This window comes from Coregonus clupeaformis, unplaced genomic scaffold, assembly GCF_020615455.1.
Source record: "Coregonus clupeaformis isolate EN_2021a unplaced genomic scaffold, ASM2061545v1 scaf0304, whole genome shotgun sequence".
NCBI lineage: Eukaryota > Metazoa > Chordata > Actinopteri > Salmoniformes > Salmonidae > Coregonus > Coregonus clupeaformis.
The window spans coordinates 154,132-173,753 of NW_025533759.1; the positions used below are offsets into that span (position 1 = coordinate 154,132).

At 44.0% G+C, this 19,622-nt stretch overlaps 1 pseudogene; it reads right to left on the minus strand.

Moving 5' to 3' along the window:
• LOC123484408 overlaps positions 1-19,622 on the minus strand; it is a 121,740-nt pseudogene that overhangs the window by 508 nt on the left and 101,610 nt on the right.

Consider the following 19,622-nt stretch of genomic DNA (forward strand, 5'->3'; position numbering starts at 1 on the left):
CCAGGTGTCTTTTATACAGGTAACGAGCTGAGATTAGGAGCACACTCTTAAAGGGAGTGCCCTAATCTCAGCTGTTACCCGTATAAAAGTCACCTGTCCACAAGTCAATCAATCAATCAATTCCAAACTCTCCACCATGGCCAAGACCAAAAGCTCTCCAAGGATGTCAGAGACAAGATTGTAGACCTACACAAGGCTGGAATGGGCTACAAGTCCATCGCCAAGCAGCTTGGTGAGAAGGTGACAACAGTTAGTGCGATTATACGCCAAATGGAAGAAACACAAAAAGAACTGTCAATCTCCCTCGGCCTGGGGCTCCATGCAATCTCACCTCGTGGAGTTTGCAAATCATGAGAGCAGTGAGGAATCAGCCCAGAACTACATGGGAGGATCTTCTCCAATGATCTCAAGCCAGCTGGGACCATAGTCACCAAGAAAACAGTTGGTAACACACTACGCCGTGAAGGACTGAAATCCTGCAGGCGCCCGCAAGATCCCCCTGCTCAAGAAGGCACATATACATGCCCGTCTGAAGTTTGCCATGAACATCTGAAGACAAAGAACTGGGTGAAAGTTTGTGGTCAGGGAGACCAAAATGGAGCTCTTTGGCATCAACTCAGCTCGCCGTGTTTGGAGGAGGAGGAATGCTGCTAGAACACCATCCCCACCGTCAAACATGCAGGTGGAAACATTATGCTTTGGGGTGTTTTTCTGCTAAGGGGACAGGACAACTTCACCGCATCAAAGGGACGATGGGCGGGGCCATGTAGCCGTCAAATCTTGCGTGAGAACCTCCTTCCCCTCAGCCAGTTGGGTCATGGATGGGTATTCAGCATGACAATGACCCAAAACACATGGCCAAGGCAACAAAGGAGTGGCTCAAGAAGAAGCACATTAAGGTCCTGGAGTGGCTGAGCCAGTCTCGAGACCTTAATCCCATAGAAAAATATGTGGAGAGGAGCTGAAGGTTCGAGGTTGCCTAAGCGTCAGCCTCGAAACCTTAATGCCTAGGAGAAGATCTGCAAAGAGGAGTGGGACAAAATCCCTCCTGAGATGTGTGCAAACCTGGTGGCCAGCTACAAGAAAGCGTCTGACCTCTGTGATTGCCAACAAGGGTTTTGCCACCAAGTACTAAGTCATGTTTTGCAGAGGGTCAAATACTTATTTCCCTCATTAAAATGCAAATCAATTTATAACATTTTTGACATGCATTTTTCTGGATTTTTTTGTTGTTATTCTGTCTCTCACTGTTGAAATAAACCTACCATTAAAATTATAGACTGATCATTTCTTTGTCAGTGGGCAAGCGTACAAAATCAACAGGGGATCAAATACTTTTTTCCCCTCACTGGTATATATATATATATATATATATATATATATATATATATATATATATATATATATATATATATATATATATATATATATATATATATTAATCTAATACCATGGTCTTATTGAATACCAAAGTACAGTACTGTACATGGGTAAAGGTTATTAACCTAAATACATCCCAGCCACAATGTAGATGATGTGCAGCAGAACTCACCACAACATAAAGTGCATCATACAACACACCAGATCTTTAAAAAGAGAATATTAGTCTCATAGGAAACCATAGAAATCCACCCTTTTTGAAAGCAAGAAAGCCAAAACCCCAAAGCCACCATACACCACCTATGGAATTAATGGATCATTGTACCTTACTACATGGTGAAGTGGTAAACATTCTCCGCTTTCTGTCTTTCTGTACAGCATGTCACATAGTGGAAGAATGTTGTGTTATTTATTTTCCTCATAAACTCAACTCGCATCACAACAAAATTGAAGCAACTGAATGAAATGCAGCAGTGTACTCATAAGCCAAAGTGGTGAAAAACAACAAATCAGACAACAACATCATACTTGTGTGAGACTGATTCAGTGGACACAGCTTTTTCTTTTAGAAAACATATAGGAGCTGTATCTTTAGGTATCCTTTGGAAACAAACATAGCTATCATTTACTGTAGAACAATTTCCTTTCCAAATATATATGTATGTAAGTGTAGATTTTTGGCTTGGCTGTGCACACTGAACCATCTCCCAACATATTGTCTGCGTCCCAAATAGCATCTATTCACTACATAGGCACCTATAGGTCCTGGTCAAAATTAGTGCACTATATAAGGAATAAGGTGCTATTTGGGCATCTCAAATGTCCACACATCATAACCTCTGACCACAACCCTTTCAGCTGAGCAGCATCACATGGATGAGGAAGGAAACAGGACAGGGTTGGTGACAGACACCAAAAAGGGAAAGACACCAAATACAGTGCACTTCGGAAAGTATTCCAGACCCCTTGAGCTTTTCCACATTTTGTTACGTTCAGCCTTATTCTAAAATGGATTTTTTTAAAAAGAATCCTCAGCAATCTGCACACAATACCCCATAATGCCGAAGCGAAAACAGGTTTTTTATACATTTTTGCAAATGCCTATTTAAAAATAAAAAACAGAAATACCTTATTTGCATAAGTATTCAGACCCTTTGCTTTGAGACTGTAAATTGAGCTCAGTGCATCCCGTTTCGATTGATCATCCTTCAGATTTTTCTACAACTTGATTGGAGTCCACCTGTGGTAAATTCAATTGATTGGACATGATTTGGAAAGGCACACATCTGTCTATATAAGGTCCAACAGTTTGACTGTGCATGTCAGAACAAAAACCAATCAATAAGGTCGGAAGGAATTGTCCGTAGAGTTCGAGGCAGGATTGTGTGAGGCAGAGATCTGGGGAAGGGTACCAAAACATTTCTGCAGCATTGAAGGTCCCCAAGAACACAGTGGCCTCCATCCTTCTTTAATGGAAGAAGTTTGGAACCACCAAGACTCTTCCTAGAGCTGGCAGCATGGCCAAACTGAGCAAACGGGGGAGAAGGGCCTTGGTCAAGGAGGTGACCAAAAACCCGATGGTCACTCTGACAGAGCTCCAGAGTTCCTCTGTGGAGATGGGAGAACCTTCCAGAAGGACAACCAATTCTGCAGCACTCCACCAATCAGGGCTTTATGGTAGAGTGGCCAGACAGAAACCACTCCTCAGTAAAAAGGCACATGATAACCCACTTAGGTTGCCAAAAAGCACCTAAAGACTCTCTCAGACCATGAGAAACAAGATTCTCTGGTCTGATGAAACCAAGATTGAACTCTTTGGTCTGAATGCCAAGCGTCACGTTTGGAGGAAACATGGTACCATCCCTACGGTGAAGCATGGTGGTGCTGTGGGGATGTTTTTCTGTGAAAGGGACTGGGAGACTAGTCAGGATCGAAGCGAAGATGAACGGAGCAAAGTACTGAGAGATCCTTAATAAAACCTGCTCCAGAGCGCTCAGGACCTCAGACTGGGGCGAAGTTTCACCTTCCAACAGGACATCGACCCTAACCACACAGCCAAGACAACTCAGGAGTGGCTTCGGGACAAGTCTCTAAATGTCCTTGAGTGGCCCAGCATGAGCCCGGACTTGAACCCGATCCAACATCTCTGGAAAGACCTGAAAATAGCTGTGCAACAACGCCCCATCCAGCCTGACAGAGACTTGAGGGATCTGCAGAGAACAACGGGAGAAACTCCCCAAATACAGGTGTGCCCAAGCTTGCAGCATCATACCCCAAAACTTCGAGGCTGTAGCGCTGCCATAGTGCTTCAACAAAGTACTGGTAAAGGGTCTGAATACTTCTGTAAAGGTGATATTTCGTTTAATATTTTTTTATAAATGAGCAACAATTTCTAAAAACCTGTTTTTGCTTTGTCATTATTAGGGTTTTGTGTGTAGGTTGATGAGGGGAAAAAAGCGATTTAATACATTTTCGAATAAGGCTGTCTAACAAAATGTGGAAAAAGCAAGGGGTCTGAATACTTTCTGAAGGCATTGTATACACAAAAACATGCGCACAGTCCCACACATATTGCAGAGGGTTAGGGATAGGGTTAGTAGTCAAGGATACCCAATGGACGGTGCATGAGCCAGTACAGTAGAGAGCCTGAGAGTGCCATGGTCCAAAGTTAACTGGACACACACACACAGTATCATGATCAGTCCCAATGTGTTTGCACATTAAAAAGAGTGTCACTTTTGTTTTTCTCCCTGTTCTACATGTTTTGGTGAATAATGTTAGCAGTCTACAGATGGTGGAATAATTGGTGTTGTGGAATGCAGCTGTGAACACTTGTTTCACTGTCAAGGTGCTGAAGCAAAGGTGTCTCACTTCTTTTTTTAATTACACACAATGCTCACATAGCTAGTGGCATTTGTTTTGCCCCCTTACCCTGCCCAACACTCTTTTGGATAAAGTTACAAAAACAATTTACAGACAATTAACACATTGAGATTAGCTGGCTGCCTGCAGATGTGTAGGTATGCTGACGGTAATGAGAGGGGTGCTATACTACCTTCGGAATCACAACAGTGCAGTGATCATGCAGACAGAGAGGTGGGAAGCAGCACCCATGTTAGGGAGAATTAGTGAAGCCTCAATTCCATTAACGCGTTCAACATGCTGTTAGTCCTTACTTTGTTTGCTCTGATTAGACAAACGAGAAGTGAAATCCGTTGCTTAGAGGAGGAGGAGGGGGAGGTGCCTGAGAGACAGGAGGAAGAGGAGGAGGAAGCGGAGGAGGAGGAGGAGGGACGGTGGGGATGTTAGGGTGCAGTGGTACTACTGAGAAGTAGATACAGGTAGAAAAAGAGGAAGAGGAGAACAGGACATTAGTCATTTGGAGCAGCACTGGAAAATCCAAAGGTTAGGACAGGGCAGTGTTGTGTTCGAGACCACCTAAAGCCAGACCGATTCAAGACCAAGACCGGAGAAAATCCAGTCCGAGTCAAGAGCATGACCGGGAGGGGGGCGACCAGAAAAATGCGATTCCAATTGAAGACCATGGTTGTAATTGTGTCAAATCGCAACCATAATTCAGTTCAAAACGTCCAGTATTTCTTTGTTCATATTTCAGAAGAACATATGGATTCTTTAGACAATCAGAATGGTGAAAAAGATGCATGCTGAGGACAAATAGAGAGCCACTCTAAAAATGATCGCTAATCCAAAACAGGTCTATAATATATAAAAAGACAAAATATACAGTATTACATCTTTCCCCAGTCTCCCCTTACTAATAGTGAGAGTGCAACTTTTAAGCAATGTCCCCCACTCTTCCCTACCAGCGAATCAAGGAATTTCTGAGCTTGACAAAGTTTGAGGATATTTTTCAACGAAAGTAAAGGACAGTAATGTTACAAGTAAAGTAGGAAGCCCAGGTTTCAATAGGCGATAAGATTTTAATACGCAATGAAAGGAGTGTATATATTTGGCCTGGCAAAGCGGTTTTATGGGTTAACTGAATGGGAGCTGATAATTATGAGTTTTTCGCTCCGCTGGTCTTGGTTGGTCTCGGTATGAAATTACAAGCCCTCATTGTCCGAGACAAAGTCAAGACCGAATAAAAACATTTCCGACACAAGACTGAGACACTCAACCTTTGGTCTCGAGACTAGTCTCGAATACTACAACACTAGGACAGGGGCTGTCTGGGGCCACTCCCACTATCCTCAATAACACACAAGACACCAATCCAACTTGGAACACTAAACATCCCGTACAGTAAAACACCACACAATAATAGATGTCACTTCAATCAATTTTCATGTAGCTGCATGTCAATAAAATGGCTATGTTTTCAGGTGTCTAATACCTTTATTTCTGAATTATACATAATCCCATTGAAAGAAGTTTGAGAAAAAAAACTACTGACAAGATGCCTCGTGTGATTTATTCGGACATTTCTCTATGCTGGAAAGATTGTTAGAATTATTGACTCTGCTCTTCTGTGCATGTTAAGCTCCATCCTGACGCTTGAGTGTACGTCTGTGTGACAGAGAGCGAGAGAAGAGAAGAGAAAGAGAGAGAAGAGCGAGAGACAGATAGAGAACGAGAGAGGGAAGAGAGAGATGCAACTCATCTAAAGGGCTGCTACTGATGATGCTACTGGAAGAGTGAACCTGCCTGCTGAAAGGTAAAGATGAAAAGTGACCTGAGTGTCTTTTATGAGGGTTCAGAACCCGTGTTCAAAGAGCCAGCTACGGGAGGATGCGTGGAGAGCCTGAGCACAGTCTTACTGGGTCATTGATCAGCCTCACAAAAAATAGCCTCATCAAGAGAATCCTCCCGTCTGAAAGATTAGACATGGATCGCAATTATCTCTGTCTTTACTCATAAGACCCACACTAATAAGAAATAATATTGAGTTATTAGGAGATGAACGGTCTGATAGCCCGGCTTTGCACTGTTTTCCTCCTCTCCTCCATCATCCGCCTAGCCGTCTTGAAAGCAAGCTACCCTCTCTTTATCCCGTCTTCAGCTATCCAGAGGATGTCAATGTGATGCAAGGTAGATTTTACTGATATTGTCAGACACATACTTGAAAGATAATGATTTCTGAAAGTGTTTGGCCCTGCCATGATGAACATCCACAGATGAGTGTCAGCAGTATCTTAGAATCTGTCCATTAACCAAAAAGGGGAGGACTAGGTATTCAATCGGAAGTATAGTTATTGGAAATGACACATGATTGGCAGACGTTCTACCACAAAGTTCAGTTCAGGTTTGAAGAGTGAAGACTAAAAAGTATTGTGGAAGTTTGTAGTGAGAAGATGACCAGTTCTTCAGAACATTCAGGTATGTCTATTAATGCCTTCTACAAAATATAATTTGACGTTTGGAAATGTTGAAAACCTTTTATGTATACAAATTCAAAGAAGAGTCACTGAGAGCATCAAACAGTGAATGATCACTTATTTTCTTTTATATCCATGCAGTCATGAGTTTTCCCCAGCCTCTGAGATACATTAGTGGTATGATTTCTGTAGACCTGGTGCAGAGTGTGTATACAGGACAAGTAGGTGTGTTGGTATTACTGCAGAGGGTGTGTCCAGATATGTGTGTTGGTATTACTGCAGAGAGTGTGTCCAGTTGTGTGTGTTGGTATTACTGCAGAGAGTGTATCCAGTTGTGTGTGTTGGTATTACTGCAGAGAGTGTGTCCAGTTGTGTGTGTTGGTATTACTGCAGAGAGTGTATCCAGTTGTGTGTGTTGGTATTACTGCAGAGAGTGTGTCCAGTTGTGTGTGTTGGTATTACTGCAGAGAGTGTGTCAGTTGTGTGTGTTGGTATTACTGCAGAGAGTGTATCCAGTTGTGTGTGTTGGTATTACTGCAGAGAGTGTATCCAGTTGTGTGTGTTGGTATTACTGCAAGAGAGTGTATCCAGTTGTGTGTGTTGGTATTACTGCAGAGAGTGTGTCCAGTTGTGTGTGTTGGTATTACTGCAGAGAGTGTGTCCAGTTGTGTGTGTTGGTATTACTGCAGAGAGTGTGTCCAGTTGTGTGTGTTGGTATTACTGCAGAGAGTGTATCCAGTTGTGTGTGTTGGTATTACTGCAGAGAGTGTGTCCAGTTGTGTGTGTTGGTATTACTGCAGAGAGTGTGTCCAGTTGTGTGTGTTGGTATTACTGCAGAGAGTGTGTCCAGTTGTGTGTGTTGGTATTACTGCAAAGAGAGTGTGTCCAGTTGTGTGTTGGTATTACTGCAGAGAGTGTGTCCAGATGTGTAGTCCCCTGTAGCTCAGTTGGTTGAGCATGGCGCTAGCAACGCCAGGGTTGTGGGTTTGTTTCCCACGGGGGGCCAGTATGAAAATGTAAGCACTCACTAACTGTAAGTCGCTCTGGATAAGAGCGTCTGCTAAATTACTAAAAAAAGAAAAGAAAAAAGAAAAAAAAGGTGTGTGTTGGTATTACTGCAGAGAGTGTGTCCAGTTGTGTGTGTTGGTATTACCTGCGACCTGCTTGCTCTTGAGGGAGGCCTCTGAGGCCAGGGCGTAAGACATGGTGATGATCCTCTCCTGCTTCTGTAGGGCTGAGTCCAGACCCACCACCTCTGGCTTGTCCACCGCAACAGGGGGCCCCGCCAGGATCTGAACACTAATCACACACACACACGCATACACACCATTACACAATTCATTGAATGGCCTGTCAAACTGATCTTCCATATTGGCCCAGTGAGTAGTGGTGGTGCTGTAATAGACCTGGACTTGGCCAGAATGTTCTTGATGCGCTCCATGTTGCGATGGCGAGCCTCCACCTCCTGAGGGCTGAGAGGCTCCTCAGGCTCTGTGTCTATGTAGCGCTCAGGGATTAACACCTTCTGAGGTTTGGCCAGCTACACACAGAGAAACACACACAGTAGAGGTTTCCTATTAACTGGTATTCACCTCTAGTACCATTATTGTAGGGATTAGGGAATATAACCATTGAGGCTGAAAACAAGCCTATTCAATTGTTTAAACAACATCGTGAAAGTACTCCTTAATGAAATGTTAAAGTGAACAGCTCTGACTTTGTGATGTTTGATGGTGGTGGTGGTGAGGGTCAGGCCGTACCTCTCGGCTGAGGTCCAGGTCTAGTCCAGCGTCTCCAGGTCCGCCTCCCGGGTAAGTGTGGACGTGGCTGTCGAGCGGAGGGTCAGCCACTCGTCTGACTGGGACCGGGGTCTATCCCTGTGCTCCGCTGGACGCTCCTCACCCTGGACCACGCCCCGTGCCTCCTCCCCCTGCACCGCCCGCTCCAGCAGCTGCAGGTCAAACTCCTGCTCTCGCCTCCACTGGAGGAGGAGGGGTAGACAGACATAACAGTTACACACAAACACTACTGCTTCACAGACACAACAGTTACACACCAACACAACCATACTGCTGCTTCACAGACACAACAGTTACACACCAACACAATTATACTGCTGCTTCACAGACACAACAGTTACAAACCAACACAACCATACTGCTGCTTCACAGACACAACAGTTACATACCAACACAATCATACTGCTGCTTCACAGACAACAGTTACACACCAACACAACTATACTGCAGCTTCACAGACACAACAGTAACACAGTAACACAACTATACTGCTGCTTCACAGACACAACAGTTACACAACAACACAACCATACTGCTTCTTCACAGACACAACAGTTACACACCAACACAACCATACTGCTGCTTCACAGACACAACAGTTACACACCAACACAACCATCCTACTGCTTCACGGACACAACAGTTACACACCAACACAACTATACTGCAGCTTCACAGACACAACAGTTACACACTAACACAATCATACTGTGGCTTCACAGACACAACAGTTACACAACAACACAACCATACTGCTTCTTCACAGACACAACAGTTACACACCAACACAACCATACTGCTGCTTCACAGACACAACAGTTACACACCAACACAACCATCCTACTGCTTCACGGACACAACAGTTACACACCAACACAACTATACCGCTGCTTCACAGACACAACAGTTACACACCAACACAACCATATTACTTCTTCACAGACACAACAGTTACAAACCAACACAACTATACTGCAGCTTCACAGACACAACAGTTACACACCAACACAACTATACTGCAGCTTCACGGACACAACAGTTACACACCAACACAACTATACCGCTGCTTCACAGACACAACAGTTACACACCAACACAACCATACTGCTGCTTCACAGACACAACAATTACACACCAACACAACTATACTGCTGCTTCACAGACACAACAGTTACACACCAACACAACCATACTGCTGCTTCAAAGACACAACAGTTACACACCAACACAACCATCCTACTGCTTCACGGACACAACAGTTACACACCAACACAACTATACTGCAGCTTCACAGACACAACAGTTACACACCAACACAACCATACTGCTGCTTCACAGACACAACAATTACACACCAACACAACTATACTGCTGCTTCACAGACACAACAGTTACACACCAACACAACCATACTGCTGCTTCAAAGACACAACAGTTACACACCAACACAACCATCCTACTGCTTCATAGGCACAACAATTACACACCAACACAACTATACTGCTGCTTCACAGACACAACAGTTACACACCAACACAACCATACTGCTGCTTCAAAGACACAACAGTTACACACCAACACAACTATACTGCTGCTTCACAGACACAACAGTTACACACCAATACAACCACACTATTAGTCCCCAACATTAGTCTAATACTTTCCACCTGTTGACTCAGGAATTCTACTTTTTGCTACAATTTCAAGGCAACACCCAGTGTGAGACTCTACAGACGTTGAGATGGTCTTCTCTGTAGCTATACTGTATATTGTGCATTTTCCCTTTTTTCAAACATACATACAATGGCATACAATATGACAAATGCAACAGTATTCACCACAGGCAAAACCACCAGCGTGTACAGGACTGTTGATGGGGGTGTGGTGCACATGCACGTGCAGTATGTGAAGTCCCAAGCTCTCAGACCTCGGCATGCATCACTCTACTTGTGCAGTCAGTGATTGGGGAGAAGATGAGGAGAAGAGAGGGATCCATCTAGCTACATTCATTTACATGTACATATTGGTCCCAGGCATCATTGTGCTTACTGGACAAAAAAAATATGCCCACTGCAGTAAATACCACAAATACATATTTATAATACACATGCAATGAAGAAAAAACACATGGCAAGCATGCATTTATTAGGAAAATGTGTGTTTATTTCTTATTTGCAAACCTCTACATTAAATATGTGGGGAACAGCGAGGGAGCTTAGTAGATTATCCTCCATTTGCAGATAAACAGAGAAATAATTATCTGGCTTGAGTTCTGATAGGACTGTAAATGATTGGCACAATGGATAAAGGTAGTGGCACATGGATACATGTACTGTACATTAGGCATTGCTGTATGTAGAGTCAGTTAACAAGGAGGGATAAGTGGTGATAAGATCTACAAGTCACCACAATCAGAACTGCATCCGCATTGCTAAAGTCACTCCTTATAAGCTTTTACTCATGTACAAAGACTAATCGACTAAAATGTGAATGATGATGATTTCTAGCAAAAAGCACAGATGTTGCATCGTATCAAACTACCAGGGAATATAAATGTATATGCTGATGAGTCAGCATATGATCATAAAGATCATTAGAAAATGTTTAATCCAGTAGTGCATAGCCACACTTATAATGATTAGAGAGTCAGCTCTTTAAGATGTCAGTGAAAATAAATAATGTAAAAAGTATAGTTTTATTTTATCTTACATTTTACATTTACATTTTAGTCATTTAGCAGACGCTCTTATCCAGAGCGACTTACAGGAGCAATTAGGGTTAAGTGCCTTGCTCAAGGGCACATTTACGTCATTTAGCAGACGCTCTTGTCCAGAGCGACTCACAAATGGATGCATTCACCCTATAGCCAGTGGGATAACCACTTTACAAATTTCTTTTTTTGGGGGGAGGGGGGGTAGAAGGATTACTTTATCCTATCCCAGGTATTCCTTAAAGAGGTGGGGTTTCAAATGTCTCCGGAAGGTGGTGAGTGACTCCGCTGTGGGGGGTAGAAGGGATTACTTTATCCTATCCCAGGTATTCCTTAAAGAGGTGGGGTTTCAAATGTCTCCGGAAGGTGGTGAGCGACTCCGCTGTGTGTGGGGGGGGTAGAAGGATTACTTAATCCTATCCCAGGTATTCCTTAAAGAGGTGGGGTTTCAAATGTCTCCGGGAAGGTGGTGAGTGACTCCGCTGTGGGGGGGGTAGAAGGATTACTTTATCCTATCCCAGGTATTCCTTAAAGAGGTGGGGTTTCAAATGTCTCCGGAAGGTGGTGGTGACTCCGCTGTCCTGGCGTCGTGAGGGAGCTTGTTCCACCATTGGGGTGCCAGAGCAGCGAACAGTTTTGACTGGGCTGAGGGGGAACTATGCTTCCGCAGAGGAAGGGAGCCAGCAGGCCAGAGGTGGATGAACGCAATGCCCTCGTTTGGGTGTAGGGACTGATCAGAGCCCGAAGGTACAGAGGTGCTGTTCCCCTCGCTGCTCCAAAGGCAAGCACCATGGTCTTGTAACAGATGCGAGCTTCAACTGGAAGCCAGTGGAGTGTGCGGAGGAGGGGGTGAGCGTGAGAGAACTTGGGAAGGTTGAACACCAGACGGGCTGCGGCATTCTGGATGAGTTGTAGGGGTTTAATGGCACATGCAGGGAGGCCAGCCAACAGCGAGTTGCAGTAATCCAGACGGGAGATGACAAATGCCTGGATTAGGACCTGTGCCGCTTCCTGTGTAAGGCAGGGTCGTACTCTCCGAATGTTGTAGAGCATGAACCTGCAGGAGCGGGTCACCGCCTTGATGTTAGCGGAGAACGACAGGGTGTTGTCCAGGGTCAAACACATAATCTTCAGGATTATGTGTTTTGTCTGAGCAGCACAATGAGACCTGGTTAGAGAAAGACAGACAGACCGTTCTAGAAGGAGGGGATGGGGTTAGTATCTTAGCAGTGGGCTGTACTAATGAAGTGATAGGAACACACACTGAAACACTGTCATGGAGCCTGAGAGCTTAGGTCAAACTGCAGTTTAGTCAGAGTGGGAGAGATTGAGAGAGTTATTAGCTGCTGTATGTATCTCCAGTACTGAGGTAACATTAGAGAAATGCTGAGAGAACACTTCTTGTTTAGCCAGGGGTGGGTGTAGGGAGGAGAGGGAATGGGTATGGGCCGTTAATGCAGCAGTACGGATATGATTCAGTGTAGCATAATCAATCAACTACAATCAACCTCCCACAAAGCTGATTTACTGAAGCTGCATCAATGCATCAGTGTTAAGTACTAACAATTCACATAAAGATTCTCACAAGCTAACCAACAAAAAGCACTTTGATACAGTTAAAGATGTCCGTCATATAAGAATGCCGTTATACATATCTCCCAGGTCATTTAATAGAGTTGTGGAAGTGAGGTTAATCATTACCATTATCAGTATCATAGCAGAGTCCACTTCATTAGAGAGACTGTAGTTTAAAATGCAGTATGTGAATATCTCTCAATCATTTCAATAATTTTCTTGCGATGGAGTCAAGAACATTTGAAATCAGGGGCACCACCTATTCTGTCATTTTTTTATTGCATATTCATAGTCCTTCACTTCCTAGGTGAGAACACCAGTAGTTCCACCTGCATGTCACACCACAGCATCTCTCACCTCTCACGTCTCACACAATCACAGCAGTCAATTCACATACCCACTTACCTGCTGCACCAGCTAGTTCAGGCCTACTCACTCACTCATAAACTCACATCAACGGCACTATGAAAACCCATGCAACTGAAATGTATTAGTGGTCGCATGCATTGTTATGTCTGCATGCATTGTAGCTGTAGCTCTAACGTACTGAGCCCAGGTCTGCAGAAAGGGGGCGTTGCTGTGATGATGATGAGGAAGCTCGCGATGAAGAGGCCTGGCGTTCTCCCTGACTGAGGGTCCTCTTGCGCTGGCGGACCAGAGCCTTCTGGTGCCTCTTCATCCTCTGCAGCTGCTCCTCAGCACTCATCCTCCCCCTGCTCTGCTGCTGCAGCACATCCCCAGAGTACAGACGCTCCAAGGCACTCTTTGGTCTCTCCTGAGAGGAGGGAGGGCATAAATTAACACAGCCCATGACACCAGAGAGAGAGGGAGGGAGAGGGGAGAGGAAGAGGGGGGCGACTGAGAGGGAGAAAGAGAGCAGGAGGGAAAGAAAGGAGAGATTAAACGAAAGACGAGGAATGGATTAGAGAAGACTGAAGGGAGAGAGTTTAGGTGCCACCACCATTTTACATTAGAATAAGGTGCAAAAAGACACTGAGTTCTCATCCATGTCACAACATTAAAGAGGTTCTCCTGTACTTTTGTACACTTTTTAGCCAGTAGTTCTGAAAGCTGCGCTCACGAGCCAAAAGTGGTCCCCAAAAATTGCGTACTACTTCACATATGTGCAGATATGTGCACCACGTCATTGCTCTCTCTCTCTGCTGTGTGTGCATCTTGCTAGCTGTCACTCAAATGGTGAGGGGCTGAAGCTCATTGGCTAAAACTTGAATTGCTAGGGAGCTGGCCCACGTGGGGGACAAGGTAGGTAAAATGTCGCAGCACAGCTTCCAGAATTTCTTATGCTTTCAAACTAGGGATTTCGTGGCTAATTGAAGTAAGACAGACATTTTCTGCTCATATTATGCATGTATGAACTACGTATTGACACATCCAGCCCAAAGCGGGAGGTTTAAAAAATACTTAGTAGTCGCCAAAGTTCCAGAGCATGTCGTTAAAGCAGTAACTCATTAGCATTGCATAGGCTCTCTTGCACCCCCTCAAGTTGTAGATGTTGGATTATTAAAGGGCGGCTTAACTTCCTGTTTTGGCCTCATTTTAGATTTGGGTCATTAAGAAATTCTAGCAGCCATGACTGAATTCAAACTTGAGTTGATTTCGGGGTGTGGTTTGATGTTGGTGTTTCGTGTGTGTGTTCGCAGGTGGGAAGAGTTAGCCAAATTATTTTGCCAATTAGCTTCATCCGGCTGGTGTGTGACCGTGGCAAAGTTAGTTTGACTTTGGATAGCCTATCTCCAGGGTAGTTAGGGACCGTCAATAAACTACAACGTAAATGAGACAATATTTTTATGTTGCATACCTTTTAGCTTTCAATATCTGTATATGAATTTCTACAATTTATAGTTGGTTTTAGGTTTTTAAGTCATTGAAATTTGGAGCTATTGGAATTTTTACATATTGTCCCATAGGGATATCCAAAGTCTAACCAACTTTACCACGGGCATTACGATCGGGTCATGTGCAGCTGCACTCCAAACTGATTATTACTTGTGTGCTGCCAGCTGTGGGCATGCGGGCAGGATTTCAATAAAACCAACCTTCATTTACGTTGTGACATACACTCAGGAACAAAACTCAGTTTTGTACAAGACTGACTTTATGACCAAAATTATTCTATTTACACTTTGTAGTCATTTTGACAGTAGAATAAATGCGTCTGACTCATATCGAGGCGACATAGGCTGTTTTCTAAATGAGAAGTCGTTTTTTAGGGGCAGTTGCTCTTTAATGTGACTTGCTCAGCAGTCACACTTTAAATAATGACCAAACTTATTTTAAACTTTTTCTTTGGAACACTATTTTTTGTACACCATTCAAACTTTCAAACGTGCATACCGGTCTGGAACAGTGTTCTTGTATACAGTACATATTTTTGATCAAATGTATACTTTTTAAACTATTAAGCTTTTTGTCCTTGCCCCCCAAAAATCATCCACTTTAATAGTATTTCTTCACATTCTAAAGCTCTCATTGTTAAAAACTCCCAGACTTCCAACATTCTATTCACTGTAAACAATGTGACTTTCCCAACAAGTTAGACAAAAACTTTGAGGGTAGGAAATCTTAGTCTGCTTCTCTGCTATTTAAATCTGAATTCTGAACAGAAATATCTTCTACCAATGAAACGATACAGCTGCTTTAGTAACCGCATCAACTACTTTTCTCTCAACGTTTTGAAACAACTGCCGTTTTGACCACTTTCCCAACCACAACTTATAGCATATGAAATCTTAGTCTACTTCTCGGCTATTCAAATCTGAAATCAGAACAGGAATAACTTCTACCAATTAAGAGCTACAGCTGTTTCAGTAACCACATCACCTACTTTAATTAAGCTAACTTCACACTATTCAATTAACAGTATGAAAAATGTATGCACTCACTAACTGTAAGTCGCTCTGGATAAGAGCGTCTGCTAAATGACTAAAATGTAAATGTAAAACTGCCGTGGAACTTTCAGAAATGTCAAATTATAGAAGTAGGGGAGCACATTCTATGAATGAGAATCACTAATTAGTGTGACTTACTTCTGCAAGAACACTCTAGTACTGTAGTTATTTGATATACTTCTGACTTGTTATTTGTGTTCCTTGCTTCAGCAAAACCACTCTATATATCAAAATACTACTACTTGGCCTACTACTACCACAGTCATTCACCACCACTACCACTACCACTACTACTACTACTACTGGACTACAGTCACAACTACTGCAATTCTACTGTTACTATCCCACTAACGGCTATCCCACTACCGTAATACAGTATCTACTTCTACATTAGCCTATATTTTTCAACAATAGCAATTTAAAACTTCTAAACTTCTTCGATTATTATAACAATACTTTTGGCCAGCTGAAATATGTCACCATTTTTCTTCATGGAAAATTACCTTCTAGTTTTTTCCATGTACTCAGCGTTTTGTACTAGATGCTGCATCTAATCAAGTCAGCTTGTGTCAGCTCCACAAAAGTAAAAGCCATGACAGCATTTAGAAACAATATTTGTGCTGCCTCTCCACCTACTCTCTTGACTCCTAGTCAGCCAGAAATAGTTGGAGTCTTACCTTCAGACCTGAGGCGGCTGAGGCTCCTCTTCTGAGGGTAACGTAAGAGGAGATGTTTGTGGACTGATTTAGCCTGGATGAGGAGCCAGCCGGCCCTGAGAGAAAGACAGCAAATATGAAAACACGACTCCCAAGTTAGCACAAGAGCCAAAGCATGTTCAGTGGGTACATTACAAACCACATATTTGCTGCTGGTGTGAACACTATATAAAAACAAGCTGTTTAGCCTTTCAAGCTGTTTGCTTATTCTGAAGAGTAAGACATTCTTCAAAGAAACAAATATGTCATTCAACTTTACATCAAGGTCCCATGTAGCTCAGTTGGTAGAGCATGGCTTTTGCAACACTGGGGTTGTGGGTTCGATTCCCACGGGGGGCCAGTATGAAAAAATGTATGCACTCACTAACTGTAAGTCGCTCTGGATAAGAGCGTCTGCTAAATGACTAAAATGTAAAATGTAATTACATGTGTTGGACCTAGAGCTACTTACCTCTGCTTGGCAAGGTCTGGTAGCCACCATCATGCCCCAAGGCCCCCATCCTCATGTGACCAGACCCTCCCACTCCCAGCAGCTCAGGTTCACTCAGGAAGGTCCGCAGCTCCACCTGACACCCACAGAGACAGAGATCAGTACCACACATACAGTGAGGGAAAAAAGTATTTGATCCCCTGCTGATTTTGTACGTTAGCCCACTGACAAAGAAATGATCAGTCTATAATTTTAATGGTAGGTTTATTTGAACAGTGAGAGACATAATAACAACAAGAAAATCCAGAATAATGCATGTCAAAAATGTTATAAATTGATTTGCATTTTAATGAGGGAAATAAGTATTTGACCCCTCTGCAAAACATGACTTAGTACTTGGTGGCAAAACCCTTGTTGGCAATCACAGAGGTCAGATGTTTCTTGTAGTTGGCCACCAGGTTTGCACACATCTCAGGAGGGATTTTGTCCCACTCCTCTTTGCAGATCTTCTCCAAGTCATTAAGGTTTTGAGGCTGACGTTTGGCAACTCGAAACCTTCAGCTCCCTCCACAGATTTTCTATGGGATTAAGGTCTGGAGACTGGCTAGATCACTCCAGGACCTTAATGTGCTTCTTCTTGAGCCACTCCTTTGTTGCCTTGGCCGTGTGTTTTGGGTCATTGTCATGCTGGAATACCCATCCACGACCCATTTTCAATACCCTGGCTGAGGGAAGGAGGTTCGCACCCAAGATTTGACGGTACATGGTCCCGTCCATCGTCCCTTTGATGCAGTGAAGTTGTCCTGTCCCCTTTGCAAAAAAACACCCCCAAAGCATAATGTTTCCACTCCATGTTTGACGGTGGGGATGGTGTTCTTGGGGTCATAGGCAGCATTCCTCCTCCTCCAAACACGGCAAGTTGAGTTGATGCCAAAGGGCTCGATTTTGGTCTCATCTGACCACAACACTTTCACCCAGTTCTCCTCTGAATCATTCAGATGTTCATTGGCAAACTTCAGACGGGCCTGTATATGTGCTTTCTTGAGCAGGGGGACCTTGCGGGCGCTGCAGGATTTCAGTCCTTCACGGCGTAGTGTGTTACCAATTGTTTTCTTGGTGACTATGGTCCCAGCTGCCTTGAGATCATTGACAAGATCCTCCCGTGTAGTTCTGGGCTGATTCCTCACTGTTCTCATGATCATTGCAACTCCACGAGGTGAGATCTTGCATGGAGCCCCAGGCCGAGGGAGATTGACAGTTCTTTTGTGTTTCTTCCATTTGTGAATAATCGCACCAACTGTTGTCACCTTCTCACCAAGCTGCTTGGCGATGATATTGTAGCCCATTCCAGCCTTGTGTAGGTCTACAATCTTGTCCCTGACATCCTTGGAGAGCTCTTTGGTTTTGGCCATGGTGGAGAGTTTGGAATCTGATTGATTGATTGCTTCTGTGAACAGGTGTCTTTTATACAGGTAACAAACTGAGATTAGGAGCAATCCCTTTAAGAGTGTGCTCCTAATCTCAGCTCGTTACCTGTATAAAAGACACCTGGGAGCCAGAAATCTTTCTCATTGAGAGGGGGTCAAATACTTATTCCCCTCATTCAAATGCAAATCAATTTATAACATTTCTGACATGCGTTTTTCTGGATTTTTTTGTTGTTATTCTGTCTCTCACTGTTCAAATAAACCTACCATTAAAATTATAGACTGATCATTTCTTTGTCAGTGGGCAAACGTACAAAATCAGCAGGGGATCAAAAACTTTTTTCCCTCACTGTACACACAGACACACGGCTCCATAGCTCTCTCCAAACACGCACCTTGTTGTCTCCGTTGGTGTATTGGCCAATCTCCCTGTCCCGCTTGCGTTCGTCAGACTGTCGTTTGAGGCCCCGTACAGACATGTGTCTGATGACGGTGGTCTCCCTGGGTAGCGGGGGCACGGCCGGGGCGTGGTCCTCAGGACTGTATAGCTGAGGTAGTGGCGGTCGGGGAGGGGCGCCCTCCTCTGCCTGCAGAGAAAACAACCAACCAGCATAGCCTTTACTATCATATTCAATCACATTTACTATCAGATAGTATAAAATTCAACACTGTATGTCCTCCATGTGGGAGAGGAGCGGGGGCCACTCACCCATTTTGGCACAGACATGGGGAGGGCTGCGGTGGTGTGCTGGGTGGAGGTGGGGGTAGGGGTTGTGTGGCTGAGGTGGGGGCTGTGCTGCTGGGCCAGTCTCATCTCTCCCATGGAGGGAATGGCAGACAGAGAAGGCACTGACGACGGCAACACGGAAGGCACAAGTTTTCTCTCTGGAGACACAAAAACACATGTAAAACACTCCCCAACACACACAACACACACATTCAAATTACATAAGATAACAACACTCCAACCACAAAAGCCAAATACACATACAGACCATAATAAACTCAGCAATGTTTTGCATAATGAGAGGCATTTTGTCCCCTGTAAATATATAAGCGTATGACAAGTAGCATCCATTTCTCTCTCTCTACCTCGTCCTGAGCTCCAGTGTGTGTGGGTAGAGGCAAGCGGAGGAAGAGGCACAGCACTCCTCTCACCTGGGTTGGTCACAGAGGAGATGGTGACTTGGTAATTGGCTTTGCTAGAGCTGAGGCCTGCTATTACGTCTTCAATCCTCCACAACTCCCTCTTGATCTGGGACTTCTCCTGCTGCTCATAGACAAACACACACACAACCATGAACACAAACACTACAGGCGTTTGTTCCCATCCCTCTCAG